This window comes from Ictidomys tridecemlineatus, chromosome 1 (assembly GCF_052094955.1).
Source record: "Ictidomys tridecemlineatus isolate mIctTri1 chromosome 1, mIctTri1.hap1, whole genome shotgun sequence".
NCBI lineage: Eukaryota > Metazoa > Chordata > Mammalia > Rodentia > Sciuridae > Ictidomys > Ictidomys tridecemlineatus.
Window position 1 is genome coordinate 135,936,367 of NC_135477.1, and position 27,034 is coordinate 135,963,400.

The 27,034-nt window shown below is 37.8% G+C and overlaps 1 long non-coding RNA gene across 3 annotated transcripts in view; it reads right to left on the reverse strand.

Annotated features, from left to right (window-relative positions):
* The window catches only part of LOC120885663 (uncharacterized), a 52,693-nt gene extending 26,178 nt beyond the window's left edge, over positions 1–26,515 (reverse strand). For all 3 annotated transcript variants that reach the window (XR_013438300.1, XR_013438301.1, XR_013438299.1), the window contains exons 1-3: positions 26,442–26,515; positions 18,255–24,614; positions 17,939–18,114 (exon numbers count right to left, since the gene is read on the reverse strand). This is a non-coding gene — a long non-coding RNA (uncharacterized LOC120885663). The remainder of the gene's footprint in view (positions 1–17,938; positions 18,115–18,254; positions 24,615–26,441) is intronic.
* Between the last annotated feature and the right edge of the window lie 519 nt (positions 26,516–27,034).

Sequence of the window (27,034 nt, forward strand, 5' to 3'; positions counted from 1 at the left end):
CAGAAAACCTGGAGATTGCTATGACAACTAATAAAATAATATTTGTTAAATGTCTTTGAAAATGTAACATATTATTCTTTGATTTATAAAGAAATCTTGAGAACCCATTATGTGCTGGGCATTTACTATTCAAGGCACCGGAAGACAGAGAGACAAAACAAAATATCTGTCCTCATAAAGCTTACATTCTAATTGGGACAAACAAATAAATAGGTTTACTATTTTTTTTTAATCTTATCATCATCATGAAATAGAGTACCTTTACTTACTGGTGCTCTGCCTAACATTTTCATAGTGACCATACAAAGTTTGAAGGTGAAGACAGGTTTGCTGCTGGCTCTCTAACATATGAATATATCCAAAAGCAACTCTTTTCATCTTACCAAGGATAATTCCTCATTTGTAAAATATAGGACAAACATAACACTACACTGACAAGAATGTTTTAAATACTTTAAAAGATGAGAATGCATTCTGTCTGTCTTGAAGTACTCTATAAGCTTACACATACTTGGTCTTGCCATTATTAATGTGGGGGTTTCTATATGAAAGCACAATGTTCTTCCCTTTTTTTTCTAAACATATTGTAGGGGAGAAAATCAAGTAAATTGGAAACAGAAGTGTTGACTCTTCTAGATAACATGAATTGTGTTCATGTTACAACATTTAGCATGCATAGCCATGAATTGGTCTATGTTTTGCCAAGAACAGAGTAAATGACAACTATTCACATATCAGTTCTCCATTGTTCTGATTACAAGCTTATACATTGGGATGATTCATGGTTTACTTGCTTTTCGAGTCACAGTTTCAAGCAGCATCATTTGTCTTCTATCAACAACTCATGCTTAGCCCAAAAGTCTGCATACTGATCTCTTGTATTCACATCATTCCTAGTCTTGGACAGCTTCATTCAGACTGTTGCTTCTTTAAAGTAAATGGTGCAGGTGGCTTTTTAAATATTTAATTTACACCTATTTCTTCCTCAGAATTATTTTGCCCTGTAGAGGCAAATATCTTGGTCCATGTTACTACAGAGTAGTTGCTTTAATATATGCTGTCCACTGAGCATTGCAGCACAAAACATTGTGTCTGTTTATATTTTACATGTCAAAATCCGATTTATACGTGATTCTGGGACAACCAGATGAGTTACAAACAGAATTAGCCAGAGGAGAGAAATCAGATGATAGAAAGCAGGGATAACCATTAAAACTGGTATTTGTTCACTCACATTTTTACTCAAAAGCATGTTATGAATGCTTAATATGTACTGTGTTCTATATCATGGGTAGAGATGCACATAACACACATTTTCTGCCTTCAGGAAGAACCAACTTATCGGTGCAGTGAGTAACATAGTTATAACACAAGTAGAGGGACAGAAAGAGGGCATATAAACATATTAAGAAGTAGGACTTTTAAGAAGTCATTACTCCTGAGGGGAATCAGTGCCTTTTTAAAAGAGGCTTGAGGGAGTTTGTTTCCCCCTCCACTATATGAGACATGTAGGAGACACTATTTGTGAGAAACAGATCCTTTCCAGACACCAAATTACATAGTACCTTGCTTTGTTCTTGGATTTCTCACCCAAAAGAACTGGAAGTAATAAATTTGTTGTGTATAAATTATCCAGTGTAGGATATTTTGTTAGAGTAGCCTGAATGGACTAAGATACTCCATTTCTCACTTTTTGTAATATTTTTTTTCCTTTTTATTAATCACATATATTATGACCAAATGTACTGTGTAATTTATTGGTTTTATATGTTTTCTTCAGCTAGAAAGCCAGCTCTGGGAAGACATGAATTTTTGCATTTTGCTTGATGATATAATCCCCAGGATTAAAGAAACATTTGATGAGTGAACGATTGATGTCTATTGTAACTGGAAGCCATGTTGAAATAGGATGACGAGTGAATGAGTAGTGTGGATATGAGTCAAGGAAAGTGGGAAACACTTCGAGAAAGTCTAAGAATGAAAGAGATATTGAATAAGTCTCTCTGCCTTCCATTATGTTTCTGTGGATGAAGTCTCCATGCTCATACCTAAGGCCAGATCCCTAGAATCCTCTACCAACTTAGGTCTGGAAAAATGGGAGACTGTAAATTAACTGACAATAAATTAACTGGAGAAAAGACAAGGTGTATCCCATGTGCATGTAGGAGTTGCTCAGTAGAAGTAATTCACTGAATAGCCAGAGATGAAGCCTTATATAATAACTGCACAAGGGGGACCAATGGTAAGGTAAGAAAAATTATATTGGGCTTTTTTGATGCTAATGGGAATGGATAGTCTCTCTCTTTCCTGGCTGGCAATTTCTTCATTGAAGGGGTGCAGTTATGGCAGCTACATTCACAATCCTTGGTGCTAATGGTCCATTTATTTTTTCAAAGAATAAGCTGTCAGATGGAGGTCAATAGCAGCTATATTGGGGGAAGGTTCTACCTGAGTTTGGGTAATGTGTCTTTCTGCAGCTGCTGTTTGAATATTTTCAGTTTAAAATAATCATACTATTTCAGGGAGCTGCTAATTCATTCAATTCTGATCCCTTTTTCCTATACAGACAGGCCCCAATAACCCATGACTCGTTTACATAGATGCCCATGTAATGGTCTCTCTGGGAAACCATCTTATATCGAGCTTGGTGCAGGGCTCCATCCAAGAATGTTTCTCCTGCAAATTTCTGTACACCATCCTGAAATATCAGCTTTTCCTTCACAACTGTATCATCCTCTTACACATGAATACACTGTTATTCTTTCCAGATTTAAGTAAAACAAAATAAACCTTTGACTTTAATAGAAAAATTTAAATGTGTTCCGTTTAATGGTAACCTGGAATTATTGCAGACATGGTTGAAGGAGACCCTCACCTTCAGATAAGAACCAGAACACAGAAACCATGAACAACAAGGCTTTCAGTTCAGCGTGAGTGTAGAAAATGCTATCTTCTCCCAAAAGTCCAGGGCCCAGCCTTCTCAGAGAGAAAGAGAGAAGGCAGTGATTCCAACTAGTCCTCAGGTCACAGCAGTCTCTAAGACTTAAAGAAAGTTGAAGACACTGTTTAGGGAAGTCACCTTAGAACTACCAGGGAATAATAATGCCCAAGAATTTCATCTATTAACCCTGATCTAATCATCTGAAAAGAAAAAAAAATTATATAGTCTTAAGATAAAATTGACTTAATTCTGAGTCACTGAGATTCACTACATAGATTGTGAAGATTAAAAAAAAAGACTCTGGGCAATAGTCCTTTTTTTAAACTAATAAATCAAAATTGTCAAAGACTTAAAAGTACTAGGTTAAATATTCAATCCTAAGCATTAACCATATCACCTACCACAAGCTTTTGGAATGAAAGAGTAAGCATAAATACAAGAAACTAATTTGTCAGATTTACCAAACATCACATTGAAGCTCATCCTGAGTTGAAAATAAAAATATCAGCACATTCTATAACTTACTTAATATTGATGAGATTAGAAACTCATAAACACAGCCAAACAATTGTCACTCCTGAACTTCTATTTATTGCCTTTTGTTTCAAAAATCTCATGCATTTTCTATCAGTTTCCTAGTTAATCCAAAATTAGTTAACATGTTTCTGTAGTTAGATATCACCAAAGCAAAAGATGATAAAATAATAAAAAAAATAGTTTTTGTTGCTTTTATGTTACTTTTCTTCTCAATGATGGACTAAATTACAACAAACCAAAATACCAGTTCATTGCTAATTTTTAGGAAAGTGACCTTCTAGAGAGACTACTGAGGCTAAGAAAGTGCCAAGCTAGAATTCAGAGTGAAGGTCTGCTCTAACACACCAGTGGATCTTAGGCAAACTTTCCTATGCTGCCAAATTTACTTGGGGAAAAAAAAATACTGCTGGATGACAGACCCAGGCATAGTCTCTTCATATTGGAGGCCAGAGCCAATTAATGAAACAGATATCATTATACAGTAAATAATTTGTCTGACTTTTGAGCCTAGTTCCTGAGACAGAGCCTCTAAACTCATCCAATTTAGTGAAGTGTTTGATATTGATGGTGTGCTCCTCTGATCACACCTAAGTTTATGTTAATGAGGTGACCCATAGTGAGCCCCTTGTAGTTTCAAGACTGGAGCTGGCCCTACTGAAGAGAACAACTATGTGATTAGGATTTGGGCTTTGAGCCCACCCTGACTTCCCTACCTCTGAGGAGGGGAGAAGGAGCTAGGGATTGAGTTCAATCAATGGCCAATTCAACCAATCAAGCTATGGAATGAAATTTCACTAAAATCTCTGGACACCCAAAGCTCCAGTGAGCTTCCAAGTTAGTGATACACAACAGTGTACTGGAGGTGACCCATCCTGAGCACATGGAAGGCTGTGCTGGGAAATCTCTCAGAGCACAACCTACATGTCTCTTCATTTGGCTAGTCCTTATCAATTTCTTTATAACAAAATTTTAATTCTAAAAGTAGTACTTTTTTTGAATTCTGTAAATCATTCTAAGAAATTAGAAAACCTGAGAATATACTGGGGATCCTTGAATTTGTAGCCAATTGGTTTGAGAGGCAGGTGGCTGGAAACCTCCCAGAGCGTGAGCTGAGGTCTAGAGTGAGAGAATCTTATGGAGGACTGGGCTTTCAACCTGTGAAATCTGACTGACTCTGGGTAGTTCTTGTCAGAATCTTATTGTACACACACACACACACACACACACATACATACACACACACACACACACACACACACAAGCTTAAGCACCATGCAGTAAATGCTAAGAGATTAGCCAGCACTAAGAAAGTGTAGCTGGCAGACAGACAGAAGCACATAATCCAGTACCTGCACAGCAGTCAGGGAAAGCTTTTAGCAATTGACATCTGAAATGATCCTAAGAATGTTTACTTGTTAATGTTTGAAAATAAAAGAAGATAAAATCATATGAAGATAACCAAATTAATCTTTATATTTTGGCATATTTTCTTTTGCATATCTTTCTATGAATTTTTATAAATTTGAGATAATATTTCATGTACATAATCACTTTCATTCAACATGTCATAAGCATTATCTCTTGACATTAAAGATCTCACATATTTTCATTGAATGACTGCATACTGTAATGTTATACAGATGCAATGTAGTTTATATAACCCTTTTCATAATTTGGGGCATTAGACTGCTTCTGTCTTGATATAACAAATGATGCTAAAGGGAATATATTTACCCATATATCTTTGTTCATATTTCTGATCACTTTGTTAGGATACATTCCTGAGGCAAAGTTTTCATGTAAAGGGATTTGTTTCTTTTTTTAAGGGAAGAGTACCAGGGATTGAACTCAGGGACACTCAATGATGAGCCACATCTCCAGCCCTATTTTGCATTTTATTTAGAGACAGTGTCTCACTGAGTTGCTTAGTGCTTCTCTGTTGCTAAGGCTGGCTCTGAACTTGCAATCCTCCTGTCTCAGCTTCCCAAGCCACTGGGATCACAGACATACATTACCATACCCAGTGGATTTTCTTTTTAGACCTACTGAAATCTAATGCCAATTTGTTCCTAAAAATATGAATTTGTATTCCTTTAATGTATGTGTGAATTTCTAACAACATTCACTTGCCTAAATTAACATGTTTACTTCAAAAATTTGGAAATTTGATGCAACTCACAATTATTTATTGTTTTAAAATGTATTCCTTTGACTACTTATGAGGCTGGTTAAGTATTTTTTCAAGTCCATTAGTTAACTGTCTTTTTTCTGTTTTAATATTTATTCTAAGTATCCATTGGGATCTTGAACATTTTACTTTATTTATTAAATATATAATATAGCATATGTACTGTAGATTTTTATTAAAGACTGACATTGTGATGTTAAAAAGTGTTAACTATAAAATTAAGAAGTTAACCTTCATATTTCTCTAACATTTTATGTTTAAAATTTTTAAGTTTTGAGATTTTATTCTTATGATTTTTTTTAAAAAAAAACGATGTTGTCTGTTATTGCATGACAGACATTGAGGCAAGCTGCTCAGATTTCCCTTCTGGAAGGGACTTCTGTCCAGGGCCTAGGAGTATGCTGAGCTGACAGCTTCTAGCTGTTAGTTCCTTCAGGTTGTTCTTAGCTTTTGAGCTGAGAGACTTTATTTTGATGATATCCCTCAGCTAATAATTCAGCAAGGCAGTACTATAAGGCCTCAGCCATCCCCACCCAACACAGAAACCCTCCAAGTGGGCCTTTTTTTTTTCTAGCCTAAAACTCTGATAGGATTTGCCCCATTAAAAATGACATGATTATTTACCCAGTTTCTGAATCTGAGCCGTTGTTCAAGCTTGGAACCCAATAAGCAAAAAGAAGCTGTGTTCCAAAGAGGAAAGACATTATAATACTATGACAAATATGTACAGCATTGACTCCCCTAGTCCTCCCTGAGGAGATCTATGGCCATTCAGTCCAGTGAATACACCCTGTGGCAGAGGAATTTCCAGACCTCTTGAGGACTAATGGACAAAAAGTCTAAGTGATCATTGATGCTTGAGACACAGAGGATCATCATGACACTTCTTGTTAGAGTGAGGTCATTTAGGAATCAAGAAATAATGGTCAGGCACTTGTAATTTCAGCAACTCAGGAGGTTGTGGCAGGAGGCTCACAAGTTGGAGGCAAGCCTGGACAATTTAGGAAGCCCTTTTCTCAAAATCAAAACAAAAAAATATATGAAGGACTGGGGATGTGGTTCAGTGGTAGAATGCCTATGGGTTCAATCCTCAGAACAAACAGAAAGAGAGAAAGAGAGAGAGAGAGAGAGAGAGAGAGAGAGAGAGAGAGAGAGAGAGAGAAGAAGGAAAGGAAGTTTAGTTTTGTCCAAAACACAGCTTAGTAAGAGATACCCTAGTTTGCAAACCCACTTAGTGGTCAATTCCTGGGACTCTGGCTGTGTAATTGGACTTAATACTGTTGGCAGTTATTAAACCACACACACTGTACTATTGCCCTCTTTGGAGGTAAGAAATATTGATAGGAAAGACCAAATAGGAGCTTCTTAAACCACACACCACCAACCCACATCAGGATAGTAAATCAAAAACATTATCCAATCTCAAGAAATGAGTGTCAAGAATTACTGTCCTTAAAGAATGTAGAATCTAGGTATTTAATAGGTTTATTTAATTCACCAATCTTGAGTATCAATTCAAAGTCTATAGGAATTAGATTGATGAATTAAATAAACCTATTAAATACAGTAATCTCCATGAAGATGCTGCTCAATCACAATTGTTGTGCCATACGTGGTTTCATTGCTAAAGGAAATGAACATAGCTTCATATATGTCATATATGGTCATTGATGTGGAGAACACATTACTTTCTATCCTAATTAAGATTTAAGACCAAAGGAATTTACATTCACAGAGAAAGGACAATACACATGTAAATTATTGCTGTGAGTTGTAATCTCTTCTGCCCTCTCTCAGAATACATTATCTCTGAAGAGACATGGAGTGCTCCGATATCCTAAAGAACACCAAACCGATCAATTAAATTGATGACATTTTACTGATCTTCAATTTGCATAACATCTAGAAATACTTTTCTAGCCCATATACCAAATAAATCAGATTTACAGCTTTGAGGGATATTCCAAGCAGGAAAAGCCTGTATACCAGTTCCATGATGGTGCATTAGTCTTGTCACTTGGGCCTCCCAATCTGACAGAACATAAGTATCAGCAGTGTCAGTGATAGAAAAATATGTCGTAGAGTTTCTTGTCAACCTCAATGGCAAAATCATATGGCAAGTTCCTGGAGTTCTAGAACAAACCCAAGTTATCTGCTACTAAAAACAACATTTTCTTTGAAAAACAGTTTCTGACCTACTACTATTTCCTATTAAAGACAAAAATACTTGACCATGGAACACTAAGTGACTACATATCAGATCAGAACCTGGGTCCTCTAGAATACTCTTAAGTTGCAAATTGGATGGGCCCAGCAGCAGTCCACCATAACCTAGGTAAGGTACATCCTGGTCTAGTGTGAATAAGACATGAAGGCAAAAGCAGCTACAGGAGTAGGTAGGCCTGCCTTCTGTTATTCTCAACAAATGTACCTGCTCTCCTCTATCAGCTCATGATTGCAAACTCTCTATGGCTCACTATAGCTGTGTAGTGATCCCACATCATGAGCTTAAAATAGAAAAATAGGAATGACCTGGATGGCTGGTCAGAGACCTAGAAGGAAAAACTGAAAGATCATGGATGAGGATGGAGGTAATGGTATGTGTATGGACATAAAGTGAATGCAAAATGTAAAAGTAAATGCCCAATGAGAGCTTCCACTGTAGAAAACACACTAACCAACTTCATAGGTAGACAAAATGACTCTGTTAGTTAATGGGAGTCAACCTTGATTTAGCCAGAGTGGGCACCATGCTCACTTAAATGAAGTGACTACAGTGTCAGAGTGGAAAGCTCTACATGTTTCCAACAGCATGCACTCCCCCTCACCAAACCTCTCCAGCTACTGCCACCTCTGAATGTACAATTGGACCAAAAGGAGACAACAATTCCGAGTCTCCAATTTGACATTCTTCCAGAGCACTGGTGATCTGAGGGCACGTTGACTACCATGGACCCATTTCACTCCAAAAGGACAACTGTGTGTTCCCACAAGAATACCTTTTCTAGACAACGGTTTGCTTCCTCCTACCACAAGGCCTCAGTCAGCACTGCTCTTCTGGGGTCAACAGAATGTTTAATTCACAGGGATTCTCACACAGCTATTATCCAACTGGAAAACCCATCTTATGGCAGAAAAGGTGTGGAATAAACCCATGTCCATAAGATCCACAAGTTGTACAGCATGTAACACTACCCAGAAGCTTCCAACCTGATAGAGCATTGGTATAGCCTAGTGAATTGCCACATCTGACACATGACTTCATGAGGATGAAATCCTCCAAGATGTGGAATATGCACTGAATTAGAGATAATTATATAATGCCTTGTCCGCAGCCGTAATGACTCTACCTATCATTAGCATCAGTGTCACTCTGTGAAAGCCTCTACCTCCTATCTCCACAACTCTATTCTCTAGAGAGTCAGAGCTTCTGACCTCTAAAAGGGACATATATCTCCAGGAGAAACAAGCTCCCAGGTCAATAGCTATGGGTTCCTCCCAGGAATTTTGGGTTCCTTTCACTAGGGAAGAATAGGCAAGAAGAGAGTCTCGGGCTTGTCATCTGTGATCAGCTGGAGGAGGTTGTGCTGTTGCAGATTATATGGAACTCAAGTAATAGATTGACTTGTCTCTTGGTATTTCCTTGTCTAAATAGGCAGGTGCTAAAGCCTGTTTTAAGTATGATTGCCAAAGATTCAGAACCTTCAGCTGAGGGTTTGAGCCTGACCTCAGCTAAGCCTCTAAGTCCAGCAGAAGTGGTATCTTAAGGAGCAGGGATTTGAGAGTGGATAATGAAGGAGAGCTACTGCCCTAATGGGAATGTAGTTCTTCCCAGTAACTTCTTGCTTCTAAGTTCTCCTCAGGAAGAGGCCAATCAGAGCTTTGGAGGAGGTGCTATCCACATCTGCATAGAAAAGTGGATCTGTATGATGCAAGGAGTAGAGATGGAAATTCAGTTAGCTTTCTCTTTGCTGTGACCAAAAGACCTGAATAGAGAAGGAAAAGTTTATTTGGTGCTCACAGTTCCAGAGGTCTCAGTCCACCAATATCTAGCTCCATTTATCTGAACCCAAGGTGAGGCAGAATATCATGTAAAAGAGGAAAGGAGATTAGAAAATCACCACCAGGAAGCAGAGAGAGAGAGAGAGAGAGCTCTGCTTATCAAGGACAAAATATATACCCCAAAGGATACCCCAAAGGCACACCCTCAGAGACCCACCTCTTCCAGCCACACCCTGACTGCCCAGGGTTACCAACCAGTTAATCCATTCAAGTGGAATTATGCACTGATATGCAATAATTGGATTAAGGCTTTCATAACTCAATCATTTCACCTCAAAACTTCCCTGTATTGTCTCACATATGAGCTTTTAGAGGACACTTCACATCATCTGAACCATAATACAACCTGTTCAGGTCCATCTTTAAAAAAAGACTTGGGCTAGGCAGGAGCTGTAGCTCAGTGGTAGAGCACTTGCCTAGCACATATGAGGCACGGGGTTCAATCCTCAGCAACACATAAAAATAAATAAATAAAATAAAGTTATTGTGTCCATCTACAACTAAAAAGTGCTTTTTTTAAAAAAAAAATGGACTTGCTGCCCAGATAAAGAGTGCAGATAGAAGACAACCTCCAGCTACCAGTCTTTTCAGGGTTCTCCTCAGTTTTCATACTAAGGTTGCTCTAATTGTTGAGGCAGGCTTTAGCCACTTACTGAGCAAGGAGCTTGTTTAAGAGATCAGCTATTACTTTCAACCTGAGATTCTACTTATGAGAAGTCTTTGTTCTAGAGCTCCTCTTGGACTTTTTCAATTTCCCATTCCCCTGCCCCAACCTGCTTCCTCCTTTTTTTCTTTTTTCTTTTTTTTTTTTTTTTAGGTATTATTTACTACTAAACCTTTCACATTCTAACACTACTTTAGTGTCTGCTTCCTATGACAGAGGCTTTCTATTGTTTTAAGCTTTTTTTTTCTTTCTTTTTTTTTTTTTCTGGTACTATGGATTGAACTCAGGGGCACTTGACCACTAAGCTGCATCCCCAGGTCTATTTTGTATTTTAGAGACAGGGTCTCACTGAGTTGCCTAGCACCTTGCCATTGCTGAGATACACTTTTAACTTGTGATCCTCTTGTCTCAGCCTTCTGAGCCGCTGAGATTACAGACTTGCACCAGCAAGTCCAGCTGCTTTAAGCTTTTCATTCTGATCCTTAAAAAAAAAAAAAAATCACATTTACTTTTTGTCAGCAGTGCTATGGATAGAAGCATGTGGTAGCTGGGTGGCACATGCTTGGAATCCCAGCTACTCAGGAGGCTGTGACAGGAGGATCATGAGATTGAAGCCAGCTTCAGCAAATTAGTAAGGCCCTCAGTAACATAGAGAGAACCTGTCTCAAAATAAAAAACAAAAATGGCTGTAGTTGTGGCTCAGTGGTAGCATGACCCTGGGCTCAATTTCCAACACACACACACACACACACACACACACACACACAAAACATGTGGTATATCAAGAGAGCAAGGAACCAAGGCTCTCAGTCTGACACCACAAGAGGAACTGGGACTGTCAAGACAGCAGCCTGCAAGAAACTGAATCCTAGCAACCACAGGCCTGAGTGTGGGAGCAGATACAACAGCCCTGTTGAGTCTTGAAGTCGACTTGCAGGGCTGTTTGACAGCTGGAGTGCACCCTCATAAAAGGTCTTGAGCAAAAGGTATCTTTTTAAGCTGTTCCCTAAATTCATGATTCAAAGAAACTGTGAGATTGTGATACATGTTTGTAGTTTTCAGCTACTACATTGTGGTGTAATTTGTTATTCTGCAGAGATAACTAATTCATTCGCCAAAAGAGCAACCACCACTTACAGTTCTACTCATTTACTTTGCTTGTTGCTTATTTGCTTAAACAAGTGAAAAGTTTTCTTTTCTCACAATTAATATTCCAGGATTATATTTGCAATATATATTTTTGTTAAATCTATTAAGTATTTTTTTTACCCATCAGAACATCATTGTGTCAGTACAATTATTCATACATGTCTATCAAATATTTTGTTCAAGCTATTTATTGGTTTATAAAGATTCTGTTGACATTGAGTTTTCTAATACTTAAAAATGACTTTACCTATATATAGCAATGGTATTTTACATATATTTTCTTTCATTCTGAACATTTTCAAAATACTGACTATAAACTCTAAAGGAAATATTTCTAATGATTTATTATTTTTTTATTTTTAGTATTATCTTTTACTTTGCTGCAGGATCTCAATTCTCTTTATAATCCTTTCTCTAACATGTATATATTACTGTGAATCATGTAAGACTGCAAACATTCCATAGCCTGCTTTTTTTCTTCCTCTCTTTATCCGTTATTCTCATGGTACCCTTCTACTTCGCTTATTTTTAGTTCCCTTTGCAGGTTTCTCCTCTTTTATCCAGTTTTTTAATATAAGAATAACTCAGGTTTAAGTGTTTGGATTTATCCTTTTAACCTCATTCCTTTAGTGAGTTTACCTAATCACAATATTAAAATACCATGGACTATATACTAATGACTAAAATGTAAACACAGAGTCTGTACTTCTCCAGCTTCTTACTCTCTGTGGTCTTCAGTGTCTTAAAAGGATCTCATATTTAAGATGTCTATAACAAAAATCTTTCTTCTAAATCCACACTCACCCAAGTCCACCTTATTATCATTAGGTGCCACCCCATCCATAGAATAATTAAAACATAATATTTCTTCCCACTGTGCATACCTATAATTTCAGCTACTTGGAAGGTGGAGGCAGAAAGATGGCCAAGTTCAAGGCCAGCCTGGGAAATTTAGTAAGACCCTGTCTCAAAAATAAAATAAAAAGGGCTGGGGATGTAACTCAGAGGCAGAGTGCTTACAAATATTTCATAGCCTGTTTTCTTTCTCTTTTTCATCCATTATTCTCTATTAATATGTATTTATATAAAGGAGATTTATGGGTTGGCTTACACAATCAGAAGTGGATAATCCCACCTTGGCCATCTAGAGGCTGGAGAGCTGAAGGAACCAGAAACTGCTCAGTCCAAGAGGCTGAGATCTCAGAACAAGAGGGATCAATGATGCCTCCCCAGTACAGGACGGAAAGCCTGGAAACTCCCTGGAGAGTCACTGGTCAGAGTCAACTCTGGAAGAGGGAAGGAGCTGGAGTCTGGTGTCTTCTGCAGCAGTCAAGAATCCATTCAAGAAAAATGTAGCTTCTGCCTGCTGCTAATTCCTTGTTTTTCCAACTTTTGTTTCATCCCAGCCCCCAAACTGTTAGACTGTGCTGCTACACTTAGGGTAGGTCTCTGCTTCCGTTGGCTGTCCCACTGCCAATCATTCGTAGAAACACCCTCATTGAGACACCCAGAAGTCTCATAATCTTATGCAGCTTATAATTCAATCAAGTGAACAATTCAGATTAACCATCACATTCTATAAATTCATGTAAGCGTTACTATCCACCCAGAATCTGACCACGTCTTTTTTACTTCCTCCAAGACAATTAGATTATTTTGAATTTCCTCTTCTCTCACTTGGATCACCACAGAGATTCAAATTTCCTGCTTCCATTCTTGCCCCTGTATATCCTTGCTTCAATACCGCAAATCTTAAATATGATTTAATTATCTGCCCCAATCCTTTCTATCACTCACTCTCATCTCACGATGAATTACATTTTAAAAGGGCATCTATGATCAGCCTCCGAAACCTATGATTTTGCCTGCCCCTGCCCCATCTCCTACCATTCTTTCCTATGCTCATTCTTCTTCAGCCACATTAGATGACACCTTGCTGTTTCTTAATCCAGCCAGAAGCTTCCTGCCCAAGGCCTTTGTGTTCCCTCCTCCTACCCCCTGAACCATTAGCCCTTGAGATATTCTCATGGGTCACTGTATTGCTCCTTCATGTCCTTGATCAAATACAACATTCTTAGGGCATCTCTGACCATCTTAAACTGCAAACCACCTCCTCATCTTTGGGACTCCTTTGCCCACCTCTTGCATTTCTTTTATTCTACAGTAGCTTTCACTTTCTAATGTGATAGGTCAAGTGCTCCTTAATGGTATTTATCATCTACCAATCAGCACCACCCCAATTAGAAGTAAGCTCCAAGGGCAGGGATTTTGTCTGTTTGGGTTACTATTACATTCCAGTCTTTGAACAGTGTGTGGCAAATATTCAGCACTCAGTAAATATCTGTTGGATCAATAAACTAATCAATCAAGAAATACTATTAAAAGCCTATTACTTAAAGCTTGGAAGGTAATCTCTAGAAGAAGCATGAAAAAAAAAACCCTAAAAGATGCTGCTAGGAATGGACCTGGGCATGGAGGAGTCCTGTGGGGAGGATTGCTTTTCTTTATAGACCTTCTTGTACTGTTTGATTGCTTTTACTGTGTGCATGTATTACTCTGATAAAAATTCAAAAACAAAACTTCTAAATAAGCCACAGTGGCTGGAAATCATAGGATGATAACAATGCAGAAAACCTAGCCAACAATAATTTGCTTTATAGTAAATTGCTCTAAATTTGTTTTGAGAACAAATTATTGAATCTGCTAATGGTACTTACAGATGGTACAAAACAATGAACTTCTTCTTGGAATTGGGTATAATTTCAAATAGAATATCTTCTACCATGCTGTAAAGTGACTTCAATCTATTTCTATGATCAAGCATTATATTATTACATCAAGTTCCACATATTTCACAATGGGTATCAAATGTACAGGGATGTCATTATTCAAGACTGTACATAAAATGTGATTTATTGATTCTTTAAATGTGGGTGGAAAATAATAGAAATAATTTTTCATACACAGATAACTGGCATATGTGAATGCTTGCTGATTTGAGGAGGGAGATAGGAAGAAAAAGATGGAAGTAACAAAAAAATAATTTTGTCTAAGGCTGCCAGTGACATAAATTCAAACAATTGCTTTTTTCATAGTCCTCAGGCTTGTTTCTATTCAATGTTTGCTGAGCTTTAGAGAAGGCTGAATCCCACCATGGCAAAGTGCCATCTTTGTCAGAAGCGAAGAGCTGTTTACATTCAAGGCACATAATAAGTGCAATGTGAAGTAAAAAACAGTGTGAGTTCTATTATGGCTGATTAGCCCATTGTACACTGTTACAACTAACATCTTCCTTGTGCTAAAAATAGTGTGAAGTCACGGGACCCCAAGCAGCATGATCCACCAGTACTGTACTCTTTCACAAGACTGCCAACAAAAGCTGCCTCTAACTCCCCAGAAAAATAAAAGGGCCACTCATTCACTTCAGTGCCCTCCAAAATATGTAGTTTATTTGAACTGTTAGGAAACCTTTCAGAAAAATGAGCAACAGAGAATGGAAGCTGATAAAATATAGATCTATCTTCTGGGTCATTTCCTATGAATGAACCAGATCCTTAGTAGGAACATCCTAAAAAGTCACTTGGTTACTACACAAAACGTGCGTGGTCAGCTGCTTCTTAATCACAGGAGTGGAGAGATTAGTGCAATATTTTGATGCAGTGACTACCGGTAGCCCCAGTAAATAAAAAATAAATAAATAATCCATCCGTATTTGAAGTGACAGAGGCAGGAGGGAGAAGTTCGAATAAACCCAGAGTCCTAGGTCCTTTCACCATCAAGTCAATAGCCCTTCTCCTTGGAGGGGGCAAAACAAACTGCTTTCTATTCTATTGAAAACCTGGAAGAATTTGCACCACAGTAATCCTAAATCCAGAGGCAATCTATTAAGAACTCAGCATTACCAATCCTGAGACTCAACTGATAAGCACCTCCCCCCATTAATCCTCTTACAGACCCTACTAAGTAATGAAAGGGGTGCAATGAAAAAGGCCCCTCCCCTTTTTATTGCAACCATATAAACTGCTTGTGTAAATGTTTCATTAACAAACTGCTGGACCAGTATTTTAATATCCTCTGCCTCTCTCTCCCTGGTTCTCTTGGTGTGCAGCATGACTAAACGTGTGATTTACACATGTTTAGGAGAAACATTCCCACACTTGAATGCTATACCATGACAAAGGGAGGGGAGGGGCCAAGAGAGAGGTGTTGAATCTATTGTAGACAATTTAATTTACAATTCTCTCTTTTTATGGGCTTTAAAAGATGAATGACTTCCACCCACTTATCAGTTTAGGTTTCATTTCTCAGTGTTCTTTCTGGTAAGTACTGGTCTCTCTGTATGTGCCCTTGGCCAGATCATTTGAGGTTATTCCTTTTGAAGACATAGTTAGATGCTCTAATATTCTAAGAGGAAAAGGAAGATGAATTCCAATGTGGATTCAAGGTACAAAGAACCCTTCTCTGAACAACACAGGGGCCAATATAACTGGGTTGCCTTCTTTTTAAATGATGCCAATATTTTGTGGAAAGACTCACCCTGTGTTCATTCTTTCTCTGTAGTCATCCAATCACAATCTGATATTTCGTGCACTTTAGCTAATCTAGGAAATTCTAACATGAGGGCTGAATTTTCTAATTTTTTAAATATGCAAGTTATCCCTCAAGTACCTAGCAAATTGGTCCATATGCAGTAACAGGATGCAACTTGAAGATAACAGAATCAGTCACTGAGGAGTCCTTTAAATAATCGTAGTATAGAAAGTCAGGTTAACACAGCCAGACAAGTTCTACTGGGTCAAATTCTGAGCGATTCCAAGCTTTAAAAAATTAATACATAAGAAAACCAAGCAGAAATGTAGCCTCTTTTAAACCAGTGGCTAACCCCAAGTGTCATTTGTGTCATTTCAGTTCACTGTGAGCACGCTGGCCACAGCTGCCGTCACTGAGTTTGGGGTAGAACCCTGTTTAGGTCACTGCATGTAGTTTTATCTCTAGCCACAACTATGGTCTGGTTTCAAAGTGAATAGATTCATTTGGATCAACAATGCCCTGGGGGATAAAAGCTTAAATGTATTCAACCTTAGGAAGAGCTGAAAACATCAATACCTTCATAAAGCCACTTTGATTTGTATCGACTACGGTTGTGCTGCTAATTCATATACATCATTGTTTACTTCACAGAGCTTTTAACATGACTTTTGATTTATAGAAATAGTGATTCAATTTCTACCAAGAAGTGGTAAGCCCAGACCTCCCCCAGATTCTTACTTTCTCTCTGATGTGACCAAATTGAAAGAGAAATTCTCATGTCACAGCTGAAATAAATTGCTTTATAACAGTTTATGTGCACTTTTATCCACCAAACTTTCATGGTAACAGATAATAACAAAATAGATCATCCAGAGAAGGGATAATAATCAATTATCTAAGCATGTTGTTAATACGTTCACCACAAAATCATTGATTTCTACTGACGTTAAGTTGTATAAACCAGGTGCATTTTCTGCTCAGAAGATACATGCTGGACAAAAGAGAGAATTCCCTGGACGTGGACACCTTGCTTAAGTGCAGAGGACTTTAAGGCTTTCATTTACAGGAAGCCCTTTGGGCACATTGCAAAGATTTAAAATATACCTGTACCACACAAATAATAGAAGCTACATTTGGTAAGAGTTTCAGTTTTTGTTTTATGCTGTATCACATGGAGAACCTAAAAATTCTTTTCTAGCAGTTCATTTATGTCTAAGCCACTAAAATGAAGGACTTTAAACCAAGCTAATAAGCTGATGTGACAGAACTGGATTTTATTTTTGCTAATTGATTAATTTCCAAACTTCAATTAAATTGAAATATTTTGGATTTTCATGTGCTGAAATCTTATTCAGGGGTGCGACAGAACACAGGTATTGATTTTATCAAGAAAAATGTTCATTGCTCAAAAAGTGCCATCAAAATAACATTGAAGCAGACAGCATTCAGCATGGAAGGGAACAAAATGAGAATGTGATAGCCAGCCTTTCTTTTTCTTGGATCATGGCAGGCCTGAACACAACATATCCGTGGTCCAAGAAAAATTCACAGTTCTGATGGAGATAAACTTGGAAGGCTTGAGACAGCCCAGCATCTCACAGTTAATTAAAGAAGTGAGTGAAGGCATCAAAGCTCGCTCCCTTCTGCCTGAATAATTCACTGCCTTTATCCATTATTAAAACCCGTTACTTCACCACAATGATTCCCAGCTCGAGATGGATTGGTCTCAGAATCGAGAGATAAATTGTAACAAGGCCTACAGCTATATTAATAAATTGAAATGAACATTTATTTGCTCATCTAATTAGAACTGTAGTTTTTCCAAATAGTGTAGTAATGTATTACCTTGACAGGCAGCACTACCTACCTTCTGTGAGATAAAATGAACAGGAGGTCTTTGCCCCAGATTTGGGGTGTCTTTGCATAAAAAGTTCTTTGGTCGCTGCTGTTCCTTTTAAACCATTCATTCAGCTACTATGCTCTGCCGATCCTATCTCTCCAGGATTGATGGGAGCTTAGCTTTTGAGGTACTTCGTCAGAGAGCTGCAAAGAAATGTGCATATAGAACCGCATTCTTCTTTTGTCCTGTCTCTTTTTAAAGTGTTGTTGGGGGGAAGAATTTGAAGATTTCCCCCACCCCCACCCCATCTCCATTTCCCTTCATTAGGATTGCAAAGCCTTACAGCTCAGAGGTTCAAAGGACTGAGTTCTGGCAGACACCAGCTTGATTTCTGGCTCAATCACTAACTTTATACAGCCTCAGTTTCTTCCTCTGCAGAATTAAAATAATAATATCCATTGGTGAAAGTCGACATGCAGCGCACAGAGAATGTCTGTAAAATGAGGAATTCATAATGGGTTTTTGTTTTGTTTTGTTTTCCAATACTGCAGATCAAATCCAGGACCTTGCTTATGTTGGGCAAGGCTTTATAATCCAGCAACATCACCAGCACTTTATTAATTTATCTATTTATTATTTATTTATTTTTATTTGGAGATAGGGTCTCGATAAATTGTCCAGGCTGCCCTTGAACTTTTGATCCTCTTACCTCAGTTTCCTGAATTGCTGGAATTACAAACTTACAGACATCAGCCACCACGCCTGGCTCATAGTGGGTTCTTAATCAATAGTGAATACTATTACTATTCAGCAAATCTTGCTCTTCTCTGTTCACAAATTAGATTTAAAAATCATTTTATTACATTAGTATGAAAGGGTCTTCATATAACAACAGCTAATGCAGAATTTTTGAAGAACAAAAATGAATAACGGGGTGTTATACCAACATAAAACTTTTTCCTTACAAATGAGTTTCATAGATAAAGACCTCTCTCCCCCAGCTAGATTATAAAATCTGAGTTTGTGTCTTCTCTTTTACCTGCAGTAGTCCCAGGACACGGTGGGTGCGTGGTAGTTGATTTTGTTTACCATATTAACCAGGGTTATTACTTAACCTCTTGTGAAACACTTCTATTGTGCCCTGTTTTTTGCCCCTGGGATGAAGTACCTAAGGAAAATAATTTAGGAGGAAAAATTTATTTTGGCTTATGATTCAAGATTGCAGTCCAGGATCAGTTGGCTCCATTGTTTTAGACTCATGACAGCCAGAAAGCAGAGAGAAAAAGAGGAGGGGACCATAGACAAAATATAGTCGACAAGGGTATGCCTCCAGTGACCTAATTTCTCCAAGTAAGTCCCACCACCTACAGTTTCCATCACTACCCAATAATGCTATCAAATTATTAATCCATGATAAGGCCAAAGCACTCTTGATTAATATGTCTCCAAAGCCCTACCTCTGAATACTGCTGCAATGGGGACCATACTTTCAACACAGGAGCCTTTGGGGGACAGACATTTCATGTCCAAACCATAACATGCCCAATGACACTGAAATATACAGAAGTCACAGAAGTTGGGCCTTCTCTCTATATAGCATCTTCCAATTTCATGCCTCTTCACCTGATGGTCACAGGATCTTATAAAAGTAATAAACTCTTTCTTTCTTAAAATTAGCAGAAATCTTATTTACCACATTCTTACCCCAAATCGAATTCCAGTCGGCTTAGAACTTTTCCTTTGATAAAATGGAGAAAATTAAAAGTAAATTTCTGGGTTGCCAAAATGAACATCTGGCCCCTTAATCTTCTCCTCACTTTGTAGATAAGGTAGGTAAGGTAGGGAATTACTGATGAGTTCTTCTGTGGCAGGTTCTGGCTGAGGCTGCACCATTATAAGAAATAGAATTAGACTTGATTTGAGAGAAGAAACACTTGTCATTTTTCTCCAGCAAGTTCCAAAACTGCTGAGTAGGACAGACTTCAATAAGTTTGAAACCTTTTTGCAGGTAAAATTTAGAAAAAAAAGAAAACACAATTTGTGAAATAGTAAATGCATTACTAAGAGATTTTACAGTGTTCTTTTGTTGTGAGTTTGCTTCCAGGGCAAGAATATATATTTCATAAATCAGTATCAAGTTGTATGTTGTTTAAGCAAATAAATTATATTTTTCTCCAGTTGGCTGTTAATCAGTAAAAAGCAAAAGGAAGCAGAATTCATTTTAATTCTTTATGCTATGTACTCCTTGTGTAATGACAATGTTTAAAGACAATATACATTGAAATTAAATTATTTTTATAAACTTTAGTAACTCTTTTTATATTTAAAACTAAAATTTAAGAATTTAAAAGTACAGAGTTGGAAGTGTAGCACAGAGGTAGAGTGCACATAAGGTCCTATATACGATCACCAGCACCAAAAAAGAAAGAAATATAATGAAAAAAAAAAAAAAGATGAACAGTCCAATGAGTATGGAAGGCTATAAAATAAAAGTTAAGCATTTTTTGTTCCTCATACCAATACAATGAATCCCACTATCTAGTTGTAAATACTATTAATAGCTTCCAGAAGCTTCATGTATTATATCCATATAATTTCATGCAATTATATGATATTGCTTCCTATTTTATTTTGTTTTACACATATAAAATTGTACCAAACTATTGTTTTATAATTTCAAAAATTTAGCATTGTATCTTGGACATTTTTCCACATAGATCTATTTCATTTTAAAGGTTACATAGTAGACAGAAATATAGATACACAAATACATACTCATATATATGTATGTGTGTACATATATCTATGTATGTACACACACACACACACACACACACACACAGTACCATATTACATTTAACTATTCCCCTACTGATAGACATTCAAGTTGCTTGTAATTTCTTGAATTGTCAATAATGCCTTAATGAACATGTTTACCTGACTGATTTGTACAATGTGTTATCTAAAAATGGACATTGTTTAATTTTTTTCTCAAACTGTAGATATGAAAAAGGTCTATCCACTATTTCGTAGGGTGCTTTCATAATTCAAGAAATAACTGCAAGTCAAATCAGAGTGAATTATTCTTTTGTAATAATTAGTGATGAATTACAATCATTTAATGGCAATTATGCCATTTTACCAATGCCGTATTCACTACTGATTAGAGAATTAGTAATGCAACTTTTTCAAGGCTGAATGAAATGTTGGAGAATGTTTGGTCTGAACTCAGTCAATGTAATAGAGTCCCCAGGAAGAGAATTGGGGGGCACTGTTTTTGTATTTTTGGTTTTTGAGCATTTTTGTTTGTTTGTTTTGTTTTGTTGTGCTGGGGATTAAATTCAGGGACACTTTACTACTGAGGTACATCCCCAGTCCTTTTAATTTTTTTTTTTTGAGATTAAATATCACTAAGTTGCTGAGATAGGCCTCCAACCTGTAATCCTCCTGCTTTAGACTCTGGAGTCACTGGGACTACAGGCATGTGCCACCACACTCAGCTCGGGAAAATAGTTTTAAACACTAGTTTGGAGCAATCATTGAGACATTTCCACTGTCTTAGTCCTTTTACTCTTGCCATAACAAAATACCTGAGACTGGGTACTTTATAAAGAGGTTTATTTAGCTCACAATTCTGGAGGTCCAAGAGCATGGTGCAGAATCTGCTTGGCTCCGGTGAAGGTCCCATGGCAGACAGCCTCATGATGTAGAAGCTAGTGACCAGGACCTATTCTTTTCTAACAGCCCCCTCTCACAGGAACTAAATGGGATCCCATAACAGCTACAGTAATCCATTCTGAAGGCAGCACTCCTGATGATCTAATCACTTCCCACTACACTCTCCTCTTTAAGGAGCTACCACCTCCCAACACTGCCACATTGGAGTCCAAGCTTCTTATACATGAAGCGATAAGGGGATGAACTCCAGCCACATCCAAACCAGAGCATCTGCTATTCCAGATTTCCTCAAAAGAGTTTTAGGCTTTTGTTGTTTTTCTTGGTTGGTATTGCCAAGGAACACCCCAACACCAACACTCTTTTCCTTAACTGAAAAACAAAATATAAACGCTATTTTATCATCAGGTTACATGACAATATTTTTTACATGTGAAGTCAAAGGCAACTCAAGAATGATATGTAGAGCTTTTCAAGGAAGGATTTTTAGAAGAACAGAAAAGGTATGTATGGGGCAAAAGAAACTTCCCCTCCACCTTCTAAAGGTTTAATAATTGAGTCTTTTGGAATAAACTGGCAATGGACATTCTAACAGGAGAAAAGGCATGTGAGCTCATTGCAGAGTAAGCATGGGAACATCACAAAAATGAAAGTTCCCTCAAACCCAAAGAGTTCCCTCAACCCCAAAGAGATTAGAAGCTTATATAGCCTCTTAGTAGTGGAAATAGTAGACAATGTTAGAGGAAGAGTAAATCTTTGTTATTGTTGTTGTTGCTACCAGGGATTGAACTCAAGGGCTTTTAACCACTAAGCCACATCACTAGCCTGTTTTCATTTTTTTATTTTGAGACAAAGTCTCCCTAAATTGCTCAAGACCTTGCTAAATTGCTGAGGCTGGCTTTGAGTTTGCAATCCTCCTGCCTCGGCCCCGAAAGCTGCTGAGATTACAGGTACGCATCACCTGCCCAGAAAGAGTAAATTAGTTTTACAGAAGATGAATTTGCCAAAGAATGGAGCTCAGACTGTGATAAAACCATCTGAGTTCTGGGTGTGGTGTCAGCTCTGGTCATCTTTCCTGTGAGATAATCTTCCCTGTTTGATGACTTTATAGGGAATGTGCTCTTGACGATTGCATTACTTCTGCAAAAATTTCTCTGGATGAGATGAGGTATCTTCCTCAAAAGCCTTTTCTGGGTACTCTGGGAAAGACAGAGTAGCAAGGAGCAGAAGGGTGTGAGAAGGTCAGAGATATCTTGATTTTGTAACTGCTTCTTTAGTTTAAACTGCTCAATATGTCAAAGTGTCTTAACTTTGTGATATCATAATCCTAACTGGTTTATATCTCAAGTAGAGAACTTTTCAACACAAGAGGCACTCTCAGTTTTGCCCCACTTTCCATCATACTACAATCCATGATCTTTAGCCAAGAACATAGTGGCCCAAATGAAAGACTTTGTAGTTCACGATGGCAATAAAATGAAATTCTGTCTAATGAAATGTAGAAATAATGTGTGTGACTTCCAGAATATATCACCTGTAAAGGGAAGAGTACGCTCTCCTTCCCTCTTTCTTATCCTGCCTGCCAAATGTCTAGGTGCCTGAAAGTCATCTGGGGTGACTTCCACAAGGAGTGAGATTGAGAAGCAGACAGACAAAAAGGCAATCTGGAGCCACGTACTAGGCTCATCTACCTTACTCCTGAACATTACTTAAGACAGAACTCGGTTTCTATTTTCCTACTTTACATTGTATTTTGGGTTTCTGTTCCAGTTCTCAAACATAAGTTCCAGCTTAAAAAAAAAAAAAAAAAAAAAAAAAACGCCCAGATTTTGGAATTTTCAAACAACTTGGATTACAAGTTTGGGGTAAAAGAAGTATCTCTTATGGCAGCACTATATTTTCTTCCAGATCTGTCTGTAAATTGTGTGTCTCTTAAGTGGTTCTTCTCTTCCTTAGAGCTTTACTAAAAGCAACAAGAGGGTCCATCAAATGCCAACGTCCTATATCAGAAAGTCAGTAGATTTCTTTCTTAGAGGCTACAAAAATGATCAGCCCCATTCAATAGAGATCACCTGCCTATACCAGTCTGTAATGTCTATCTTCACTATCCCACCTCCTCTTTTAAGTAAATTAGCATTTGATATTTTGTTACTTAAAACATCCCTCCACAAATTCCTCCCACCAGTTCTGATACCATATCCTATTTCATTTAGGAATTACATTTGGCTGTGCAAAATAACTGAAAGTTAATGGTTTGAACAGTGTATGTGTGTGTGTGTGTGTGTGTGTGTGAGAGAGAGAGAGAGAGAGAGAGAGAGAGAGAGAGAGAGAGAGAGAGAGCGCCCATGTGCAAGGTTGTTGGAGCTCACATAAAGAGAGGTCCAGACCATTATTGCTAGCTCTATGGTGGTCTTCACCCTTAACTCATGGTCCACTACAAAACAGCTAGTAGGTTCCAGCTACTACAGAATATACAAAGGCTAGCTGCTTCTGTCCTATTTTTAGTAGCTTTAAGTAACTTCCTTAATACATCATTGACCAGATGTGTGTTATGTGACCATCTTTAATTGCAACGAAGTTTGGGACTGTAACTTTTGAATTTGAGCCCAGAACTACATCCACCAAATCAGGATTTTAGCAGTCAAGACATCAAAGCAGAGCGTTTGATTTTACACAGGCCATGATCCATTCTAAAATTCTGATATCCTGAGGATTTATCCCTATAGAAGATTTTTTTTTATTCTACAATCCAAAAACTACATTCCCTGTGTATTTTCTCATATTGTGCATAGAGCTATTAAAGTACACTTAAATAGAATACTTTTATCAATAAAGTTTCTCATTCGGGCATCTTTACTAAGAAAGTCTAAAAAAGGTCATACATTACCCAGGTAGTATAACTTGGGATCATGTTTCAGAAATAACAATACCATGTGTAGAAGAGCCATAGACTACCAAGGCTGGCTTTGGGGGAGGCTTCTTTCCTTTGTGAAAGCAAGGACTCTCATATGCTCAAGGAAGGATGTCACTAAAGGAAAACACACAACGAGATTCTGAACAATCCTACTCTCATACTCAACCCAGAACACTTTTGTGAAAAATACATGAGGCTATTTCCACACACAGAGCAGTTCTCCGGGGACACCAACTAGGTATCCTGGAATTCATCAGTTCTAACACTGCTTGGAGACAGTGTCAGATCCCACAAGTTAAAGACTTAATTCTATTTGACTGTACCCAATTCTGATGCCAATTCCAAGTCCAGGTTACCTCTAATTTTGTTTTGTTTTGTGATTTTGCTGTTGTTTTGTTTAGTTTCAGTGCGAGAGCTTGAACCCAGGACCCAGCACATGTTAATCAGGCATTCTATGGCTGAGTTACACCCCAACCCCAGCTATCTGTGCTTCTGACTGACCGATTACAATCACAACAACCCCCACCCCTGAATTAAATTAATTTACAATTGATTTACTAGAAATGGCTCACAGAGCTTGAGAAAATGCTTATTTACATTTGTCACTTATTATAAAAGATATCATAAAGGATGCAGATGAAAAAAAAAAAACAGATAAAGAGATAGATGGGTGAGGCTTGGGTGAAGGAAGCTGGCTCTTGTGACCTCTCTGGGTGAGCCACTCTCCCAGCTCTCTATATATTTAGCAACCCAGAAACTCATCAAATATTGCTATTCAACACGACTTTTTTGTTTTGTTTTGTTTGTTTTCAGAGCACAGTCTCTAGCTCCCTATTCTCTTCCCAACATGGATAAAGGAGGCTAAAAGTTCCAACCCTATAATGTTGTCAGGCACTGGTCTCTCTGGTGGTCAGCCCCATCCTGAGGTTCAGGGCACCCACCCTGAGTCTCCTCATTAGCATAAACTTAGAAACTATCAAAGATGTGCATTATGAATAACAAAAGATGCTTCTGACACTCAGGAAATTCCAGGAGCTCTGCAACAGGAAATAAGGACAAAACCCAAACACAGCTCATATTACATATACCACACAGGTCAGACTGCTTTCTGAAAAAGAGAGAGAGAGAGAAGGGAAGGGGAAGAGGAACTGTAAGCTAAGTGATATGGCTCAGTCAGGTTAATGAGCTAATCACACTTCCTTCTTGAAACCCTAGAAGCTGTAGAGAAGAATTTAAATAAAACATGCAGTATTTCCAGCACACTGTTGGTAACGTTCTATGGTCCCTATCATCTTTCTCCTTCTGGGAATTCAATTTATCCCTATAATGCCACGGTCACGGATTGAGGAATCTTAGTGGCCATCAAGGCTCTGCCTTTGAAGCAAAGGGTCAGTGCACTAGTACAAAAGGGAATTAATCCAGTGTGCCGGCTCACCAAAGGGAGTTTAATTCATTTAGAAGGAATGGCCAGGGTTCCTATTCTAGGTTTCCATCTGGACAATCAGAAGCCTCCCTTCTCCCAAACAAGAACTTCATTAATGAATATTCAACGGAAAGTATTACTTCATTGTCAGCTCTAATTGCTAGTTTTACCTTATTAGTAGAAGCTTTTCTGTGGCTGAGCCTGACATGCGTTTGTTTGCACACTGTTATTAGTCAAGACTCAGTGAAGTCTTGTAATTAACACCTCCACATTATCTCATGCAGTGAAAGCAAAGACAAAACCAGATGACTCACTTTGTTTCAGCTTTGCTCTTGTTTTCTGATATAGAAGCACTTAAGGAGAAGTGTAAGCTCATCAGAATGCCATATGGAGCCAACAGAAGCCATAAAAGGGTTCTCAGGAAGCAGTGCATGGAAGTTCATTAAGTGAACAACACTACGGTCAACATCCTGATTTAAAACTCTACCTGCCACTAATAAATTGAGCAGGTACATTACCTGTATCATACTCAGCAACGATTCCGGGTCACTGATGAAGGATCTGTGTTCCCAAGAAGCGGAGGAGATATCGTGTTCTCTGTAAACATAATGAAGTTAATGATTCACATAACAGTTAAATAGCCTTCAGAAACCTTATCAGTGTAGAGATAAAGCAGACCAAGGCAATAACTGTATTTTAATCATTCCTACCATTGAAAACATTGTGTCTTAAAGCTGGCTCCCAGCAGCCTATAATTGATATTTCTATACAGAATGGAGGTGGAGGGAGTTAGGGCAATGTCAACAGTTCATATTTCAGTTTTATACTTGCGAAGAGATCTTTCTCTAAGCGCCTCTCCTAAAAAATATTTCTGGAAAATAGCATTTGAAAAACTAACATATTCCATTATTTCTTTTACTTTATGAATTTAAGCCTCATTATCTTGTTTTTATTTTTAATGCAAAACCATCAAACTCTAACACAGAGAAACAGCATTATCTGAAATTTTGATAATTAAATCTGCAATATCCTATCATTGTATAAAAATATTGATATAAAATATAAAAAATGCTTGCTTTCTACAATAATGTAAATAAGGAGGAAAAACAAC